The following is an 18,856-nucleotide window of genomic DNA, read 5'->3' as shown; positions in this document are numbered from 1 at the left end:
TTGCCACACTTTTTCCTTACTACAGACTTCCCACTGAGGTGCCTTGATACAGCACTCTGCGAACAGCCTATTTGTTCAGAAATTTCTTTCTGTGTCTTACCCTCTTGCTTGAGGGTGTCAATGATGGCCTTCTGGACAGCAGTCAGGTCGGCAGTCTTACCCATGATTGCGTTTTTGAGTAATGAAACAGGCTGGGAGTTTGTAAAAGCCTCAGGAATCTTTTGCAGGTGTTTAGAGTTAATTTGTTGATTCAGATGATTAGGTTAATAGCTCGTTTAGAGAACCTTTTCATGATATGCTAATTTTTTGAGATAGGAATTTTGGAATATTTCAGTTGGTGTGCAATGAATCTAAAATATATGAAAGTTTAATTTTTATCATTACATTATGGAAAATAATGAACTATCACAATATGCTAATTTTTTGAGAAGGACCTGTATTATAATTATATTGTATTATGTTATGTTACATTGTTACATTATGTTATATTATAATAGAACTGCAATACTTATCACTCACAAAGTTCTAAACATCCTCCATCTTGTATGTTTGTTTATTAATTTGATCGAAAATCTCAATAGTAGTTTAAATCCTTACTGCAGATTTTCTGCCCAAATCAGCATGTGAAATGTGAAAAAAGCTGCATACTCCGTCTCGGCCTAGCTATAATGCATCATATTAATACTAAGTATATTTCAACTGATTCAAAGGCGTCTTCAAACTGCCAACAGGGTGGAGTAGTTTTGATAAGCGAGATCTTGATGAGAATTTCAATAACATCCCGCTGTAATGCATCATATTTAGCCACATCCAAACTTTTTCACCCTTGGAGGCAAAGTGAGTTTAATGTAATTAGGGACACGGATTCCTTACACACTAGACAGCATGCCGTGTGATAAATGACTATTCATTGGGGACAACAAGCAACAGCAGGTCACATGCCTCTTTCTCTCTCTCCCTCTGCCTTTCCAAACAAAAAGAACCCTCAGGGACATTTCTGATACTCACAAACTATTCTGCACAATGCCTGTGTGTTTGTGGTTATCTCGCATGGAGCGCAGGCAATGCAACTTAGACCACCTAGGTTGTATGGCCAGTGAATTGGATCTCTCTCATAGAAACCTGGCAGGCAGCCATTTGCACAACTATTAAACTTGGAAAGATAAGGTCATCCAAAGAGAGAGAGACATACCAGGATACCTAGACTGAAAGTGAGCTGTCTAATAAGAACATAAGTGTGCTGTCTGCTTTAATGCTCTGCACTGCTGTCCAATCCGTCCTCTCCTCTGATAAATCTGGATTTAGGGGTTTCTGCTGCTAAGCAGATATAATCGAACTTCATGTTGCAGGGTTGACCATTTTTTTTGTCTTAGCACTTGTCAGCCGGTCAAGCGTGCTGGGTCACAGGTGCCTAGAGGAAAACAATATCTCCTTTCAGTGCAGCAATACGATTTGAGTGGAGTTACATCAAATTGCACAGACGGAATGCAGTTGCTTTCTCTTGGTTGGGAATGAATTGCAATACTGTCATTAAATGAAGGAACGTACCTTCTCACTTGTCATCTGCCTCTATCTTTTTCAGAAGTTGCTTCCCTGTGACCTTTCCCGACCTTAAACTGAATGACAATATGCTGAACAGATGGGATCTCCTCAAGTCACATTTCTTCTTTCGCTCTTCCTGTCTCTTGTTAATATCTGTCATTCTAAACCTGTAGCTGTGACTTGCAATCAATACTGTAATTGAGGAGGTTGTTGGAAATTAGCTATTTGATTTGCAATGCTCCCCATTCCCACAGGTTGGCTTTACTGACCTTTCCTGAATGACAACAAAACATTGGTTTATAAGTCTCTGGAGGGCTTTTCGCAGTGCGCTTAAATCAGAGTAATAATCTTTTTATATCCCAGATCAAAAACACTTTTAACCCTGGGTTAAGCAATGTTTTACACTTGTGATTTTGAAGTCGGGGATATAAAATCCTGATTCAGAGTACCATATTTTTGCAGTGCTAACACAATTTTGAGGTGCCAAATATATACAGTGTGAACCTATGCAGTGTTAGAATGTTACAGCAAGAGCATCAAACCACCATTGACAAACTAAATAGTGCTTAAATATTCATGAGAGTTGTACAGATGTGCCAACTTTCATGTGATGTTGAATGTTGAAGGTGACAGCAAAAAAAAAAACAGACAGAAAACAAACAGCAAGACTATATTTACATACAGTTGTGTCATCTTCACAGACAAACAGTAAATCATTAAAACAATTCACTGAATTGTTAAATCTGTACATACAAATGTTAACCCTGGGTTTAGAAATGTACAGGTGAGATTTTAAAGCTTGAACACTGATGATTTAATTACAAACTGAGGGAAAGTGTAAAACACATACATTTACCTAGTGTTTAGTGTGACCCTGGGCTAATTTAGTCTGAAAAAGCCCATTACAAAAAATATAGCATTAATTAAACTGCAAGAGTCTAGGCAAGAGAATGTGTGAAATAATAAAGGAATGCATGACGTTCTCAGGCATTGCGACTTCAGTTGAACTGAAATCCGACCTTTGTTAGGGGACAGTCAAATCGTGTTCATGTATAAATGCTTGTTCCCGTCAACTGTCCTTATCTTAACCACTAGGCAAAAACATTCAGATGAAATGGGATTCCTTATCAAAGCTTATACAAAAGGACAACTGTTCCTGAGTAGTTAGAGCTAAAGCTCTGGACAGAGCTGTCTCTGCCCTGTAGGTCTCAATCTCAATATAGACCTTAATCCAACCAGACTATTTTCAAAGAATATTAATAGAACCTCAATGGTAACCAAAGGGAAGATGACAGGTTTTGAAGGTCAAAAATTATAAACACTACAAATGGGGCACAGAAATTATGAATATAAACTATCTGTTTTTCTTAAGGCTATGGCATACTACAGATGTCAACTAAAATATAGACAACACATCCAGAGAGACAAGAGAATAAACATGTCTGAATTTAGTCAATGCACATTTATCAAAAGGCCTTGCTTAATTATTAGACAGGTGTGCACATTTTAAGCTAATTGCCCCTGTGTTTGTGTGTCTATGTGTGTGTGTGTGTGTGTGTGTGTGTTTTGTGTGTGTGAAACAGACAGAACAAACAAATATGTGTGCAGGCCTTGAGAATACACTTCCAGACTACCGAAATGTCTGAGTCTAAATCTTTTAAAACTCAGAATAAATTGGCATTGCTCTTGGGGATCCAAACAAACCCTGGGCTGAAAACAAACACACTAGGATACGGGATGTGCACTGTGCAGGCCATCAATTCTGAATACTGATTGTTGAGAATGTACTTACCGCAGGTCTTAGGCAATGGATCCCCTGATGACTGGCTTGGCAAGGCCTTTTAACCCACACAGGGACTATTCTTGAAGAATAAACTTTTTTTTATTTTGCAGAAAAGACTAGCATTTCCAGACAACAGCATATGTTCTGCTCTGCATGATGGTATCCAGAATGAGATCCTTGAATGCTGGTGTCCATCATATGTTGCGATCGGGATACTGGTGTGCTTGCTAACCAGCATACGTATATTATGATTTGGATGATGGTTTAATGGTTCCCAGAATGGGGTGACCTTCTGGTTCATCGGGGGACCTTGTGTGTTAACTAACCAGCATAAGTTGCACGTTTGATGCTGATTAACTAGTTGACCATCATAGGATGTTGGTGTACTTGTTGACCAATATGTTGGTGTACTTTTTGACAATCACAGGATGTTGGTGTACTGTTTGACCATCACAGGATGTTGGTGTACTGGTTGACCATCACAGGATGTTGGCATACTGGTTGACAATCACAAGATTCTGGTATACTGGTTGACCATCACAGGATGCTGGTGTACTGTTTGACCATCACAAGATGCTGGTGTACTGGTTGACAATCACAAGATGCTGGTGCACTGGTTGACCATCACAAGATTCTGGTGTACTGTTTGACCATCACAGGATGTTGGCGCACTGGTTGATCACCACACGATGCTGGTGTACTGTTTGACCATCACAGGATGTTGGTGTACTGGTTGACCATTACAGGATGTTGGCAAACTGGTTGATCATCACAGGATGTTGGTGTACTGTTTGACCATCACAGGATGTTGGTGTACTGGTTGACCATCACAAGATGCTGGTGCACTGGTTGACCATCACAAGATGCCGGTGTACTGTTTGACCATCACAGGATGTTGGTGTACTGGTTGACCATCACAGGATGTTGCCGCACTGGTTGATAATCACAGGATGCTGGTGTACTGTTTGACCATCACAGGATGTTGGTGTACTGGTTGACCATTACAGGATGTTGGCATACTGGTTGATCATCACAGGATGTTGGTGTACTGTTTGACCATCACAGGATGTTGGTGTACTGGTTGACCATCACATGATATTGGCATACTGGTTGACCATCACAAGAGGCTGGTGTACTGTTTGGCCATTACAGGATGTTGGTGTACTGGTTGACCATCACAGGATGTTGGCGTACTGTTTGACCATCACAGGATGTTGGCGTACTGGTTGACCATCACAGGATGTTGGCATACTGGTTGACCATCACAGGATGTTGGCGTACTGGTTGACCATCACAGGATGTTGGCATACTGGTTGACCATCACAGGATGTTGACGTACTGTTTGACCATCACAATATGCAAGTGTACTGCTTGACCATCACAGGATGTTGGCGTACTGGTTGACCATCACAGGATGTTGGCATACTGGTTGACCATCACAGGATGTTGGCATACTGGTTGACCATCACAGAATGTTGGCATACTGGTTGACCATCACAGGATGTTAACGTACTGTTTGACCATCACAAGATGTTAACGTACTGTTTGACCATCACAAGATGCTGGTGTACTGTTCGGCCATCACAGGATGTTGGCATACTGGTTGACCATCACAGGATGTTGGCGTACTGTTTGACCATCACAGGATGTTGGCATACTGGTTGACCATCACAGGATGTTGCCGTACTATTTGACCATCACAAGAGGCTGGTGTACTGGTCGACCATCACAAGATGCTGGTGTACTGGTTGACCATCACAGGATGTTGGCGTACTGTTTGACCATCACAGGATGTTGGCGTACTGGTTGACAATCACTGGATGTTGGCATACTGGTTGACCATCACAGGATGTTGCCGTACAGGTTGACCATCACAGGATGTTGGCGTACTGGTTGACCATCGCAGGATGTTGACGTACTATTTGACCATCACAAGAGGCTGGTGTACTGGTTGACCATCACAAGATGCTGGTGTACTGGTTGACCATCACATGATGTTGTCGTACTGGTTGACCATCACAGGATGTTGGCATACTGTTTGACCATCACAGGATGTTGATGTACTGGTTGACCATTACTGGATGTTGGCGTACGTTTGACCATCACAGGATGTTGACATACTGGTTGACCATCACAGGATGTTGACGTACTGGTTGACCATCACAGGATGTTGGCGTACTGGTTGACCATCACAGGATGTTGGCGTACTGGTTAACCATCACAGGATGTTGACATACTGGTTGACCATCACAGGATGTTGACATACTGGTTGACCATCACAGGATGTTGACGTACTGGTTAACCATCACAGGATGTTGACATACTGGTTGACCATCACAGGATGTTGGCGTACTGGTTGACCATCACAGGATGTTGGCATACTGGTTAACAACGATGTATACAATTATAAAACTAATAATTACATATATGCTGTATGAAACATTTTATGGGAAAAATGGAAGAAATCCCCATGTAAACACTGTAGCTAAAGGTTCCTCACACGTAACAGTTTGAGCCATTTCAAAGATCATGTCAGACCCTGATACAGTGGGTGATATATTGGAATTGATAAAGATTGATACAGTGGGAGATTTTCAGTCCTATTCTGAGTCTAGATCACTTTGAAAGAGCTGTGGCTGAAAAACACAAATCTGCGGGTGAGTGATGAGAGTGTGATGCAATTTGCTGTCAAGCTGAGGGAACAGCTGAAGCTCCTGGGAGACTCAATCCCATCGATTTATGACATCAAAACAAATGACATCACGGTTCTATCTCTGCCTGCGCAGTGGAGCGAGAGTCATTAGACAGCGTTCACACGCACCCAACAAACACACACTCACACGTTCCATACAGGTGGGATGACAAAAATGGATCTTCAATTCACAGGCCATTCACAAGTTAGATTGGGATATTGAACTGCAATGTAGAGCTGGTGAACTGGAGGAGACAAAAGAGGGAAAGCGAGGGGGATGGAAAAAATGTGTTTGTTAAGGGCCTCTGTCTCTGAGAAAGGTTTAGATTTTTGAACAGATTGGATAGCTGGTTCGGGAATTTGAGAGTCACTTTCATGTTAATTGTGCCACTATTAGAAAGCATACCAGAGGCCCTCAGAGGTATTTCAATTACAGTACACACGCACGCTCTTACAGTAAGTGAACACACACATTCGCAGAGCATGTTTCCCTGCACCTGTGCCAGTTATGATTTGGGGCATGGTGTACTCCACTTAAAGTTTCCATCTCATCATGGAAAAGGGAAGTGGAGGGGAAAATAAAGATAGTCAAAGTAGAGAGAGAGAGAGAGAGAGAGAGAGAGAGAGAGAGAGAGAGAGAGAGAGAGAGAGAGAGAGAGAGAGAGAGAGAGAGAGAGAGAGAGAGAGAGAGAGAGAGAGAGAGAGAGAGAGATGCTAAATCCAGAGCAACTCTTTTTCTGATTTTTTTTTGGGGAAAAAAGGATTACAGTACACTTTCATATGGAAATATGGTTCACTGCTCTGTCATGATGACCAGAAAATGTGGGATTATCCCTAAACTCTCATGCGCTTACTGTATGTCTGCTCGTGTGTCTTTGCTCAAATGAGAACACGTTCCTGGCGGGTACATCTGAGTAACAAGAACGAGCAAAGAAAAAAGTGGAAGAGGGAGGTACAGCAGAGTTCAGGTCATTACCCTGACTCCCTTGATGTTTTGGGTGCAGCTCCAGGCAGGCTGGTATCCTGATGCGACTCCTCGTTCACTCCTCTCTCTCTCTCTCTCTCTCGATCTGAAAAAGACAGAGTAGGTCTACATAAGCCAGTGAATATTTGATAATCCTCTTTTGACAGCGCGAACCAGGTGAAGAGAAGCTGGAATCGGCTAATGAGCACCACCAGAAAACCCGCACACACATTCACATTACAGTACATACCCAACATCCCATACCCAAATGCAAAACACAACAGCTGGCTGCTTCCTCGGTTACATTCGAACACTGTGTTAACATTGAGTTTCATGGCTGGTTGATGGCTGACAGTGGGATGTCAGTGGGCGAATGTCATTGCAGCTGTCACTGAGACTGTAACGGTGAGGGGTGTTAGAGGAGAACTCCCTAATTCACAGCAATCAGTTGGTGTGAGCTTCCCATGCCAGTGCTAAAGCACAGTTAGGCCCGCAAGTAGAGCGGAGATGGCCTGCTGACAACCAAGAGGGGAGGAGGGATTTAGAGAGGATGCTGGGATAGGCTTCTCATCTTTAGCCTTACCCCAGCTGACAAGATCAAGAGATCAGCCATACCCAGGCTGGCTTTCTCTTCTCCTTATACATCCCTTGTTATCTACCTCTTATCGTTCTGTGTATCTGCACATCCACCTCTTGCCCTCTTCAGAGTGCCCTCTTTCATACTGACCATTCTTGCTGGCCCTGCCTGTCTAATACACCGCTATTCTTCTCTTTTTTGCTCGCTCTTGGTTGTAACAGGCCACAGAAATAACCTCCATTCACATAATCCAAGGTGTTAGATTTGAAATTTTGTACAATTGAATGAGCCTTTGTGTGTGATCGTGCATGTAGGTGTGTATAAGAGTCCACAGAGATGGTTTCTATATATCATGTAAGGAAAGTAGGGGTGTATAACCTCTTTGCTCACCAACATAAGAGCTACAAAAACCTATTCTTTAAATCAAGTGCATATGAAAATCAAAAAATCTGGAGGCCATGAACCTGTGCCAACCGTAATGTGCATTTACAAAAAAAAAAGAAAAGAAAACTAATTTGTTTTCTGAATGCATCTATAGGCCGTATAGAGCCTGATTCACAGGTGTAGTTATATATATATATATATATATATATATATATATATATATATATATATGTGTCCAATAATGCTATTTTGTTTTCTTTGCATATTTTATACATGCATAAGCATATTATGAGCTAATATTAGACAATACATTACACAAATGTGTGAGGGAATAAACTGGTCAAATAATCAATCTTTTTTTTATATTTTATTTTATTATAATGATTTAGCTTTTTGTCTCAATTGGCTTATTTCTTTACTGTATGGTATGCTGTATGGTCTTGTGTAGGGAATCCTATAGAATGAAAGCAAAATGCTAACCTCCATTTTTAGACAGATGCACATAACAGTGAAACAAGCACATAATGCTTATGCACAGACTCACATATGTTTACACTGAAAAAATACCGGAGCTCATCAAAATCTGTCACTGCACAAACATGAAATGACTTAAACAAGCAAATGTGGCACACCTGTCCCTTCAGCCGCATTTAAAACATTCCCTGTCTTTGCTACATGCTGACATCGGAATCACTGCACGTTCATCTAGTAACTTAATGCAAATGCATCACTACGCTGTTTTCCCAGTCATAATGACAAATTAAAACCAACTGCCAGAGAAAATTATCAGGAAGGAGCGTTTTACCAGGTCTTTTATCACCGGGTCTCTCTCAGACAGCCTGTATAGTCCCACAGTTACATTATAAAAGTATATTGGTAATTAACTTTCGTGAGAGAATGTGATCCATAAAAGCTCTTTGGTGTGGGAGTTCTAAATTCCTAAACACATATCAATTAAGTTTACACTTGTGACATGCGGCCTCATTAAAGCGCAATGAAATATCTCTGCACACAAACAAAGCCACTGATGGCATTATTAATTCTTTATCTGACATAAACTATTGCTGACATTAACAGCTGCGTGCCATTTCAACCCACTTTACAGAGACTGTCACTCACCTGATGGAGGCGATGCTGCAATGCTGTGGAGGTGTCATTAATGCTTTACAGGGTGGGTTAAAAGTGTTTAATATCTGAATGTGTGACTGTTTTGAGTGAGCGGCAGTGGTATTCCTAGATGAAACCAAACCACAACACAAAACCAAACCGCAAAACAAACCAAACCACAAAACAGAACAAACCAAACCAAACCACAAAACAAAACAAAAAACAAATAAATACACAAAAAACAAAACAAAACACAAAACAAACAAAACAAGAACAAACAAAACCACAAAACAAAGCCAAAAACAACAACACGACACAACACAACACAACAAAAAGCAAAACAAAGCAAAGCAAAATATAAAAAAACAACATAAAACATAAATTATCCGACAAAGAAAAAAACATCATACTGGTTATTATCTGTGGATTGTGCGACTCGGTTGGACTGACCAAAGTTTCTTTTCTTTTTTCGCCTGTCATTGTTACGCAGAGATTGTACCATGACCTCTAATGCTAAATATTCAGACAGAGCCACTTTTAGTATGCAGTGAGTTTAGCCAGTCTGCAGACAGAAGACAGCGGATGGCATATAATACCCATATATTCAACTAACACCAATCCTGTCACTCAATAGCGGCCATCTCCATCTCTCAGGGCCAACAGGAGACATCTCCTAACATGCATTTCATTAGCGCAAAACATATCACATCTGCAAAATGAAATCACTGTGAGAAAAAGAGGGCGTGAGGGGCCGAGACCAGAAAACTCAATTTCAGCCCAAAAGGGATCACTGTCCAATAAAATTGCCGACTTTATTACATTTCTCAAATATAAACAGCCATCTACATCGGGTGGCCGAGCACAATTCCCAAAGCCTATTAAGGGAAGGGGCCGATTTTGAAGTGCTCAATAATGGCCAAGGACAGGTCTCAGTGTTGTGAATGATGTCTCGCCCGTGGACAAACACCAGACACAGCGCTGACGGAGTTGAAGACGGTTTTCAGGTACACGTAATCATTTCACGCCATCTCCAGGCGCATGCATGGGAAAGCTTTTTTTCGTTTTTAATGTCTTTTACAGGAAGTGCGGATAACAATGTGACAAAGCTGCAGTGTAATAAGCAGCTGCGACTGTCATGCAGCGTGCATGTTGCATTTATTTATGTGCTGAACACACTTAATTTGGCTGCAAATGAAAGGGCAGCGGGCTCGGGCACACGTGTGTAGACAGTGATGCATGTACATGCCTAACTCAGTACAAAAGAAGCAATCTCCACCTAGGCCCCTATATTTATTTCAGCAATTCCTTTTAAATGCATATTTTATGCTGGCTCGGCACGTTGAAGGTCACTCAAAAATGTTGTTTATGAGGCAAATGGGGAACATACCAAATGTACACTGGAGGGATCATACACAGCATTTATCACTCGCAACAATAGGAAACTCCTGCGTTGTACTTGGACCGTCTAGATCGAGCAGCGTTGGAGCTTCTTTCATCTGACTGATTTAGTTCATAAGACATTATTGCACATGCAGCGCTTTGTGTCGGACAAAGCACCTGCGATTCCACATGGAAATAACACGTGAGAGAGTTCGCTCCAGAGAAGGAAAAGCCATGTTGTCCTTTTGTTCTTTATCAAAGACTAATAATTTGTCTAAAAAGTTATTAATCTGCTCACAAACAGGCAACTGATAAAAAAATATGTTCGTAGATATAGGGGAGACCAGGGCTAGTTGTCACATGTATTTAATTAATTTCTTCTTTATTTCAGACCCAGGAGGGAACTTAAGCAAAATTCTTAATGCTTCATTAAATGTCAAATTTCATCAATTTGTCAAAATGTAATAAAATTATATATTTTGACATGATTTCATTTGGCTGATATGTCATTAAAAATGTGTTTAATGGTAGGTTACAGTACGACAACTTTTCCAAATATGTGGTTTTTCCAGAGTAAAGAACTTGCGATGCAGCAATCATAAATCTAGTTGATGAAAAAATCTGTCCTTAAACTTTAATTGACATATTGCCATTCTGAATCAGCTGATGGTAAACTCACCTTAAAGGTCATATGTCAAGTGAAGGATGTCAAGTGAAGCCCAAGCCTTTCGTCTCACTAAAGGCAATGTATCATAGCATTTACACCATTATAATGAGCTACATGACAAACTTTTGTGACACTTGAGTGAGGGATGGTTTCATTGCTGACATTTAGTTACATGAAAGGACTCCCTGAGCTAACTCTGAAATACTTCCATCACTCTGCAGGTCTGTTTCACACTGCATCCATATTAACAGGTTAGCATACACTCAAACTGCCTGACAAAGCAGACTGCAGCAGCATAGCAGGAACATCGTAAATGTTCCAGAAAACTTTTTCTATATAAATCTGCAGGTCAGTTATGCACAATGAAAGTAACTGTTGCTGTTACTCTGCTGCTTCACCTATGCACTGTTTCAGCGTGTGGTGTAGGTCTAAATATCAAAGAAGCTTGAAAAGAAAGAAAAAAAAACATAAAAGGAATGAGAAGAAACAAAGATGAAAGTGCGAAAATCTAAACAAAATGGTTGCGAGCGTTCGGTCTTATCTCCACACCTTCTCCTCCTTTTATGTTACGTTCCATTGGCTTTCTCTCATATTGAGCCTCCTCAGGCCTTGGCGCTTGAGTTACGCTAGATCTTGTGTTGTGTCTGTGTAGATTAATGGGTTTCGTGATTAAGTGGGCTCTTCTCACTTCAACCGGCCCCTGATTTGGGAGGGCTTTCCCTGCGTGAGAGAGTGGGAATGAGAGAGATGTTTCCCTCAGCGCTGATCATGGCCCTGAAAGGGAAAGTTCATTAACTCCTCTCTCTCTCTCTCTTAACTATCCCACTGGGTATCAGTGCACACTTACTGTCTAGCTAGAAAGCACAAAAGAGCCATTGAAAGAGAAGAGAGACACTGTGTGTTTGAGAGAGAGAGAGAGAGAGAGAGAGAGAGAGAGAGAGAGAGAGAGAGAGAGAGAGAGAGAGAGAGAGAGAGAGAGAGAGAGAGAGAGAGAGAGAGAGAGAGAGAGAGAGAGAGAGAGAGAGAGAGAGAGAGAGTCAAGGTTACTCTGAAAGGATAGATAACTTAAAGTCAGCATGAAATTAAATGAAATTCTGCAGCTTCTCATCAAGAAAAAAAAAAGTACGATGGGACTTAATTTTGTCCATCAGGAATTGATTGGATGGTTGTGGTTGGCTATTGCTATGATCTCATGTGATTGACAGGTTTTCCCGCCCACACGCAAAAAAAGCCTAAACACGTCAAAGCCTGCAAGGTTAGCAAAAAAAGAAAAATTATATTAAAAAAAGTATAATTATGATTATTGATCATTATTATTTAAACAAAAACAAAATATGAAAGCAGTCCACATGACTAATTTCAAGTCATGTCTTTATGTGAGGAACTAAAGGACAAAATTAGAATTTTTATTCACTAATAATCTTCCTCTCCAGTGAGCTGTTAATTTGAGAAATGTCGCAACTCAATCATGGAGTCTGAGTTGGGCTCTTGAGTTGTGAAGGGGTCCTAAATCAATCGTTAAGTCTGATTGAAAAAAACTGTCTCAAAAGAACAATTCGTTCACAGATGTGACAGACTGTTTAATGTACTGAATCAATGATCCGTTCACAGCTGTTCTAAAAAATTAGCAGCTCACTGAAGGAGAATATTTTCAGTGAATAATGACCTATGTTTTAGTTTTTCCTTTTTCCTAAAATAAAGCTATACTATGGATTCCAAAGTCTTGTAATATGCCAAACACACACACACACACAAAAAACGACATGAGTTTGAGTAAATAATGACAACATTTTCATTTTTGGGTAAATTATCCTTCTACTGTTGAAGTTTAGACTTCTAAGGAATTCTACAGTTAAAATGTTCCTGCAACCTGACATATATTAATGAAATTGTGTCCCGAGAAAGCACACGTGTCATTGTAATAGTCTTTAACTGTGTCTCACACATGTAACCCAAACAAAAAAGATGAGTTTTCAACTGTTTGTTTATTGAACAATGGTAGGAGGAGTATTTGAGAGGCATGTTAAGAAACAATCAGTATTATTGTGATTTAATTTGGAGCCATAGACAACTTGAGAAAAAGTGAAAGAAAGAAACAAAAAGACATGAAGCTATAAAAAAGTGAGTCATGAATCCCTGTGTTTGTGTAACCCCAAATTATAGACTTCAAATGCATATTTTTTGCATCGTTTTTACAGGAAAAAAAACTTGAAGCTGTAATTGCCAGAATAATTCAGTAAAAATTTGAACATTTACAGAACAACCTGGTTCTTTAAACTGGTAAATCAAATGAGCCATTTTCTGCTAAATTAGCAAGGCCATGTAGCTACTTAAATCTGTTTTGTAATTTTAAAATATACTGACATCAACCATATTAACACTGGTGATAAAGTGAAATCAACATGCTGATTCATCAAAGATCATCACAAGTAGCTTTTCCACAAGCTGATGTAAATATGATAGACAATAAATAAAAAAACACACAAAAACAAAAACACTAATGTAACAGAGAATTCTGGAAATGTCAGTTTACGGCTTTCACTGTAAACTATAAGAGCATTTGTACTTTTACTTCAAAAATTGTACATTTAACAGTGTTTTAGTGTAAAATGATACTGTGGCAAACACGGCGAGGCCCAGGGCCGTGAGAACGTGGCGTGAGTGCTAATGGGCTTCACCTGCATGCCGATCTCGAGTCCCACGGAGGAGCTCTGGAAGGATAAAAGAAGGAGTGACGACAGTGCAGGAAGACGAAGAGAGGACCAGGCCTGGAATTTATGTTGTGTTTTGTTTATGTTTATATGTGGCAGTCTTCGGTGAGGGGCAACCGTTTTACTTTTGTTTTGTTGTTGTTAAGTTTTATGTTAAAAGTTCTTCCCTGAGCATTGAACATTGTTACATTGGTGCCGAAACCCGGGAAGAAGGCGGAACTGTCCGCCATGATGGGGAGGAGCTGCCAGCTGCCGGAAGCCGGAGGAGCCGTCATCGACCACCAGCCATCAGAGGAGTTACTGTGCCATCCACCGAGGGGTAACCAGCACCACCGCCAGGCATCATGGAGGAGTTCACCCAGCTGGTGGAGGACCGGATGGCAGTGCGTTTTGGGAACTGGACCAAGAATTTTTTTTTCTTTCCTCTCTCCCATCTCACGTCTCAGCCTCTCCACATCCTTTTGTCTCCTTTTCTCTCACCTAGTCGTTCCTTACCCCCTTGAGCTGAGGCCGCCGTGATGGGGGGGGGGAGGAGAGCGCAGTCTCGAGGGTATCCTCGGTCTGGGAGGGACGTATGTGGCAAGCAGGGTGGGGCCGAGAGCCGTGGGAAGGGCTGCTAATAAACACTGGTCTCGAATCCCACGGAGGTGCTCCGGAAGGATAAGAGGAGGAGTGACAACAGTGCAAGACGAGAAAGGACCAGGCCTGTACCATGTATGTTGTGTAGTTTATGTGTATGCGGCAGTCATCCATGATTGAGGCTGCAGATTTACTTTCCTTTTGTTGTTTGTTTGTTTTATGATTAAACTTTAAACTCTTTGATTGTTTGCCAGTTCCCGCCGCTCCTTCCCTGATCCTTTAAACCTTGTTACAGATGCGGATAAGGTTAGATCTATTACACTTTTTCTCCGTATATAAAACTGAACTTACTGTTAACCAATTAACAGTTTCTTACTGTCGCATTTTTACAGTCTTTTAAAGATAAAATCACAATAACATTTTACAGATAACTCTTTCCCCGCCATTGACGGAAATTTCCGTCATTTATGAGAAAATGCTTCCCCACCATTGACAGAAATTTCCGTGTTTTCACTGTTATACGGGGATGCTACACACCTTCTGAAACAGTTCTGAATGATCATCATCAAACAGCATATAATGTATATGTTACTGTATGAAATGTCGACCCAGGATGAGCTATAGGACTGTGCAACCTTAGGGTTGTTGATTGTCTACATCTGTTTTTATGATCGTCCAGACAAAAACGCGTTTTTCTCAGCTTTTTGCTCACAATTTTGCTTTTTTATGAAACTTACCCACATTCAAATGTTGATTAAAAAAAAGACTGCATTAAGATAGATTAATTTTTTTTTTTTTTTTTTTTTTTTTTGTCGTTGTTGTTGTTCAAAAGCAGAGCCTCTGTTCTTTCTTTTTATACATTGCATTTTCAGATATTCATACAACTAAATATTCTGGGGCCATGAAAAATGTGTGGAAATTATAAAAAATGCCAGGGATGACCGGCAATTAAAAAAAAAAAAAAATGCAGGCGGGAAAAGAGTTAAGCTACAGTTCCAGGTGTCATGATCAATCAGACTGGGATGCTCTCAATAAACATTGTTGATTGAGTCTCTGGAGAAGCCACACGCACTGAGTGACTGATAAAACTGGCTCTGAATTCTCAAGGTAAGAGCTTTACCTGTCTCTCTGTCAATGTTATGTGCTGTGCCATTAAAACGGCCTGCAGGTGGACCCTGTTTGCATAGATTGTAACATCGTTTGGGGGGTGTGTGTGTGGGCGAACCAATTCACTAAGAGAGATTACCTGACCTGACTCTGGTGAGCTATAGTGAAACAATAACCAGCCCGAGTAAAGATATCAAGTCGGCATATCTGATTGAGGCACTAGGGGCTCACACAAACTCGCTTCATAATATCCCTGACAGCTTCTGATTGGCGTGATGCTTGAATAGGATATCTCAGTATAGTGTGACAGTGAGAGAGAGTGCGGTATGAAATCAGCAACTGTATGGAGAACGCCTGAATGCTTTAGCGTTGGTGTCAGGCTGCATATGTTTCTCATTAAGCTGAATTCAAATACTCTGCCTTGTTGAATGTACAGCATAGCACTGCAGCACACATACTGTTGTAAATGCCGTGTCTAATCAATAGTTCAACATTCACTTCAGTGTGCACACAGTGTTATAATCTAAATGCCTGGCATGATACATTGCACAGTGTAGCCTTCATTAAAAATGTGTTTAAAAAGTGTTTTTTTTTCTATATTATTATTGTATTAAAGGGTCATTGCACCGGTGGAGAAATTAATATGTATTGAAAGTGGGTCATATATGTAGTAGAATAGTATCGTACATTTCTAATTTGGGAACTTCTTGGCCGATAAAAGGCAGAAAATGACTTTTTAGTTCTTGTGGATTGTAGACAACAATCCCCATAGTGCATTGCAATGCTCAGCTCCGCAGACCACTCCCACTACAGTAGCTAGCTTAAAGGGTTAGTTCGCCCATTTAAGACATGAAGTTGTATGCAATCCTTACCAGCACTATAGTGCATACACACTGACGCACTCTGTTGTCACCTCCCTGGTCAGAGTTCTGGCCGCTGGAAGTTTTTCAAGAAAGTACTCCCGGTTATTTTCCGGGGCCACAAAACTGTGCGTTTTTACGTGAAAAAATGATTTGCGTTTCAAAGCTTGATTAATTTACCACACAAAAAACACGCCGGTCAAAATTCATACCTCAGTTTTAATCGGCACTATTTTCTATCCATTTCTATCAATCCGCGCTGCTGTCAACGTCAACAGTGCGCACGTTCCGATCAGCTGTTCCATAGTGTTTACACAATCGATTGACAACGACATAAAAAGTATTAAATTAACATTGGTGCGAACTTGTAAATTCCCAGGCTGTGACCACAAGGATGTGCCGGGATCAAAGTTCAGATTCCATCGTTTTCCTGTTTCGAATATAGGCTAACTATGAGACAGCTTTGGCTGGTTGCTACTCTGCGGGAGCTAAAATATCCAGAATAAAGGATTTTCGTGTTTGTAGTGCTCACTTCAGCGAAGACGATTACATCCCCAACCAAGGAGGAAAAGGAAAATTAAAGAGTTTTGCTGTACCAGTACCACGGGTAAGCTCTATTTACTAACTTTATGATCCCATGTCTAAACTGTACGGTAAACAAGCTGATGTTAAGATTCCATTATAAAACACGTGAAAAGATGTCTATTATAAAAACAGTATATAAGGATATTGGTACAATTTGCTGAGAAAACTATTTGATTGAATACACACACAATTGAGGTTTTGTGTTGCAATAAATAACATTTGATTTTATCTTGTATACTCCAGTTCATAAACGTATCCATTTGTCGTGGTGCTAAAATTACTTTCATCATCTGATCCGTCTGACATTGTGCTAAAATTGGTTTCATCATCAGAAGTTTCGCAGTCAGACATGTTGTCAGCGAGTCGCGCTATCAACAGCTGATCGGAACGTGCGCACTGTTGACGTTGACAGCAGCGCGGATTGATAGAAATGGATAGAAAATAGTGCCGATTAAAACTGAGGTATGAATTTTGACCGGCGTGTTTTTTGTGTGGTAAATTAATCAAGCTTTGAAACGCAAATCATTTTTTCACGTTAAAACGCACAGTTTTGTGGCCCCGGAAAATAACCGGGAGTACTTTCTTGAAAAACTTCCAGCGGCCAGAACTCTGACCAGGGAGGTGACAACAAAGTGCGTCAGTGTGTATGCACTATAGTGCTGGTAAGGATTGCATACAACTTCATGTCTTAAATGGGCGAACTAACCCTTTAACTGCAAGATATTTGTGCAATGAACCTGCCACGTTAGCGTGTTAATAAAATGAAAATAAACGTACTTTACAGAAAGACGACCATTTGATCCTGTAGGCTTTGGCTGACGTTGCCAGTTGACGTTAGGTATTCTAAAGTAGGTCTCCAGGACGCCGCTATCCATATGGGGTGCGAAACCCGGGTGAGCAACAACACACACGTCCGTGTCATCCTCCGGTTCCGTAGCACCGCTGGAATTCTCGGCAGCAGACAGACTCTTGTTCTGTGTCCATTGGCACACAGTGAGAGCACAGGCACCAATCTGCCCCAGTTCGAGCCATTGCGGGCTCCTCGTCCTCGTCTCGTCGGCTGTGGTGACAGCAGCTTCAGCCGCCTCCTGTTCCTCCATAGCCCTCAGCTGCTCGTCGCTATACTGTGGCTCATAAAGGCAGCCACGAACATCCGTTTCTACCATAACTTCGTCAAAATCCAGATCCTCCATAATGCATCCGTCTGCGTATTCAGTACCTTCGTCCATATTTTCAAAAAGTTTCTGCCGGTGAAATCAAATGCACTGGCACTGATCTGATAGGTCTGTTAGCGCATTAGGTCCAACCCCCTATTGGCGGGTTTGATAGGGCGAGAACTAGTGCTTGTAGTCTTCACAGAAATCCCCCCCTTTTACACTTCCTCCTACAATGACGTAAAATGGCGATTTTTGCGTCATTGTAGGAGGAAGTGAAAAAGGTAAATGGAGGATTTCTCTCGTCTCAGGGGAAAATGAAGTGTTGCACGACCATTCAACAGTATGACTGGATTTCTAACAATGGAAATCTTAATGCAAATGGGTGGAGTGACCCTTTAATACTAACAACAAAACATAAAAAAACAAAATCATTGTGAGCATTATTATTCATATGAATAATTATTACTTTTACTATTAGTCCCACACACACAACCCCCCCACAAACACACTTTACATTTGCCAGAATTGTGCTATTTTGAGCTTCTCTCCAACCAAGATATTTTAATTTCCCCTATATAACAGATGTATTAAATGCATTTACAGTACCAAAATATGTTGTAATCAGTGGATTTTTTTCACACTTTTTTTTAAACAACTTTTTATTTGATTTGAAATACTTTAGAGCAGTGGTACTTTAAAGAATATGTGCATACTAATTTTTAAGATTCTTTGCATGTTAAATTAGCCAGAGTTGTGCTATT

General features: G+C 40.7%; 1 long non-coding RNA gene across 1 annotated transcript in view; it reads right to left on the bottom strand.

The window, feature by feature from the left end:
* Positions 1-18,856, bottom strand: part of LOC143702498 (uncharacterized) — a 158,043-nt gene that overhangs the window by 19,871 nt on the left and 119,316 nt on the right. The window contains exon 3 of the long non-coding RNA XR_013190459.1: positions 6,994-7,079. This is a non-coding gene — a long non-coding RNA (uncharacterized LOC143702498). The remainder of the gene's footprint in view (positions 1-6,993; positions 7,080-18,856) is intronic.

Source organism: Siphateles boraxobius, unplaced genomic scaffold (genome assembly GCF_051911475.1).
Source record: "Siphateles boraxobius isolate OS27281-9 unplaced genomic scaffold, OSU_SipBor_1 35, whole genome shotgun sequence".
NCBI classification, from domain to species: Eukaryota; Metazoa; Chordata; class Actinopteri; order Cypriniformes; family Leuciscidae; genus Siphateles; species Siphateles boraxobius.
The sequence above is the reverse complement of the archived record's forward strand: the minus strand, read 5'-3'. Positions and strand labels throughout refer to the sequence as shown.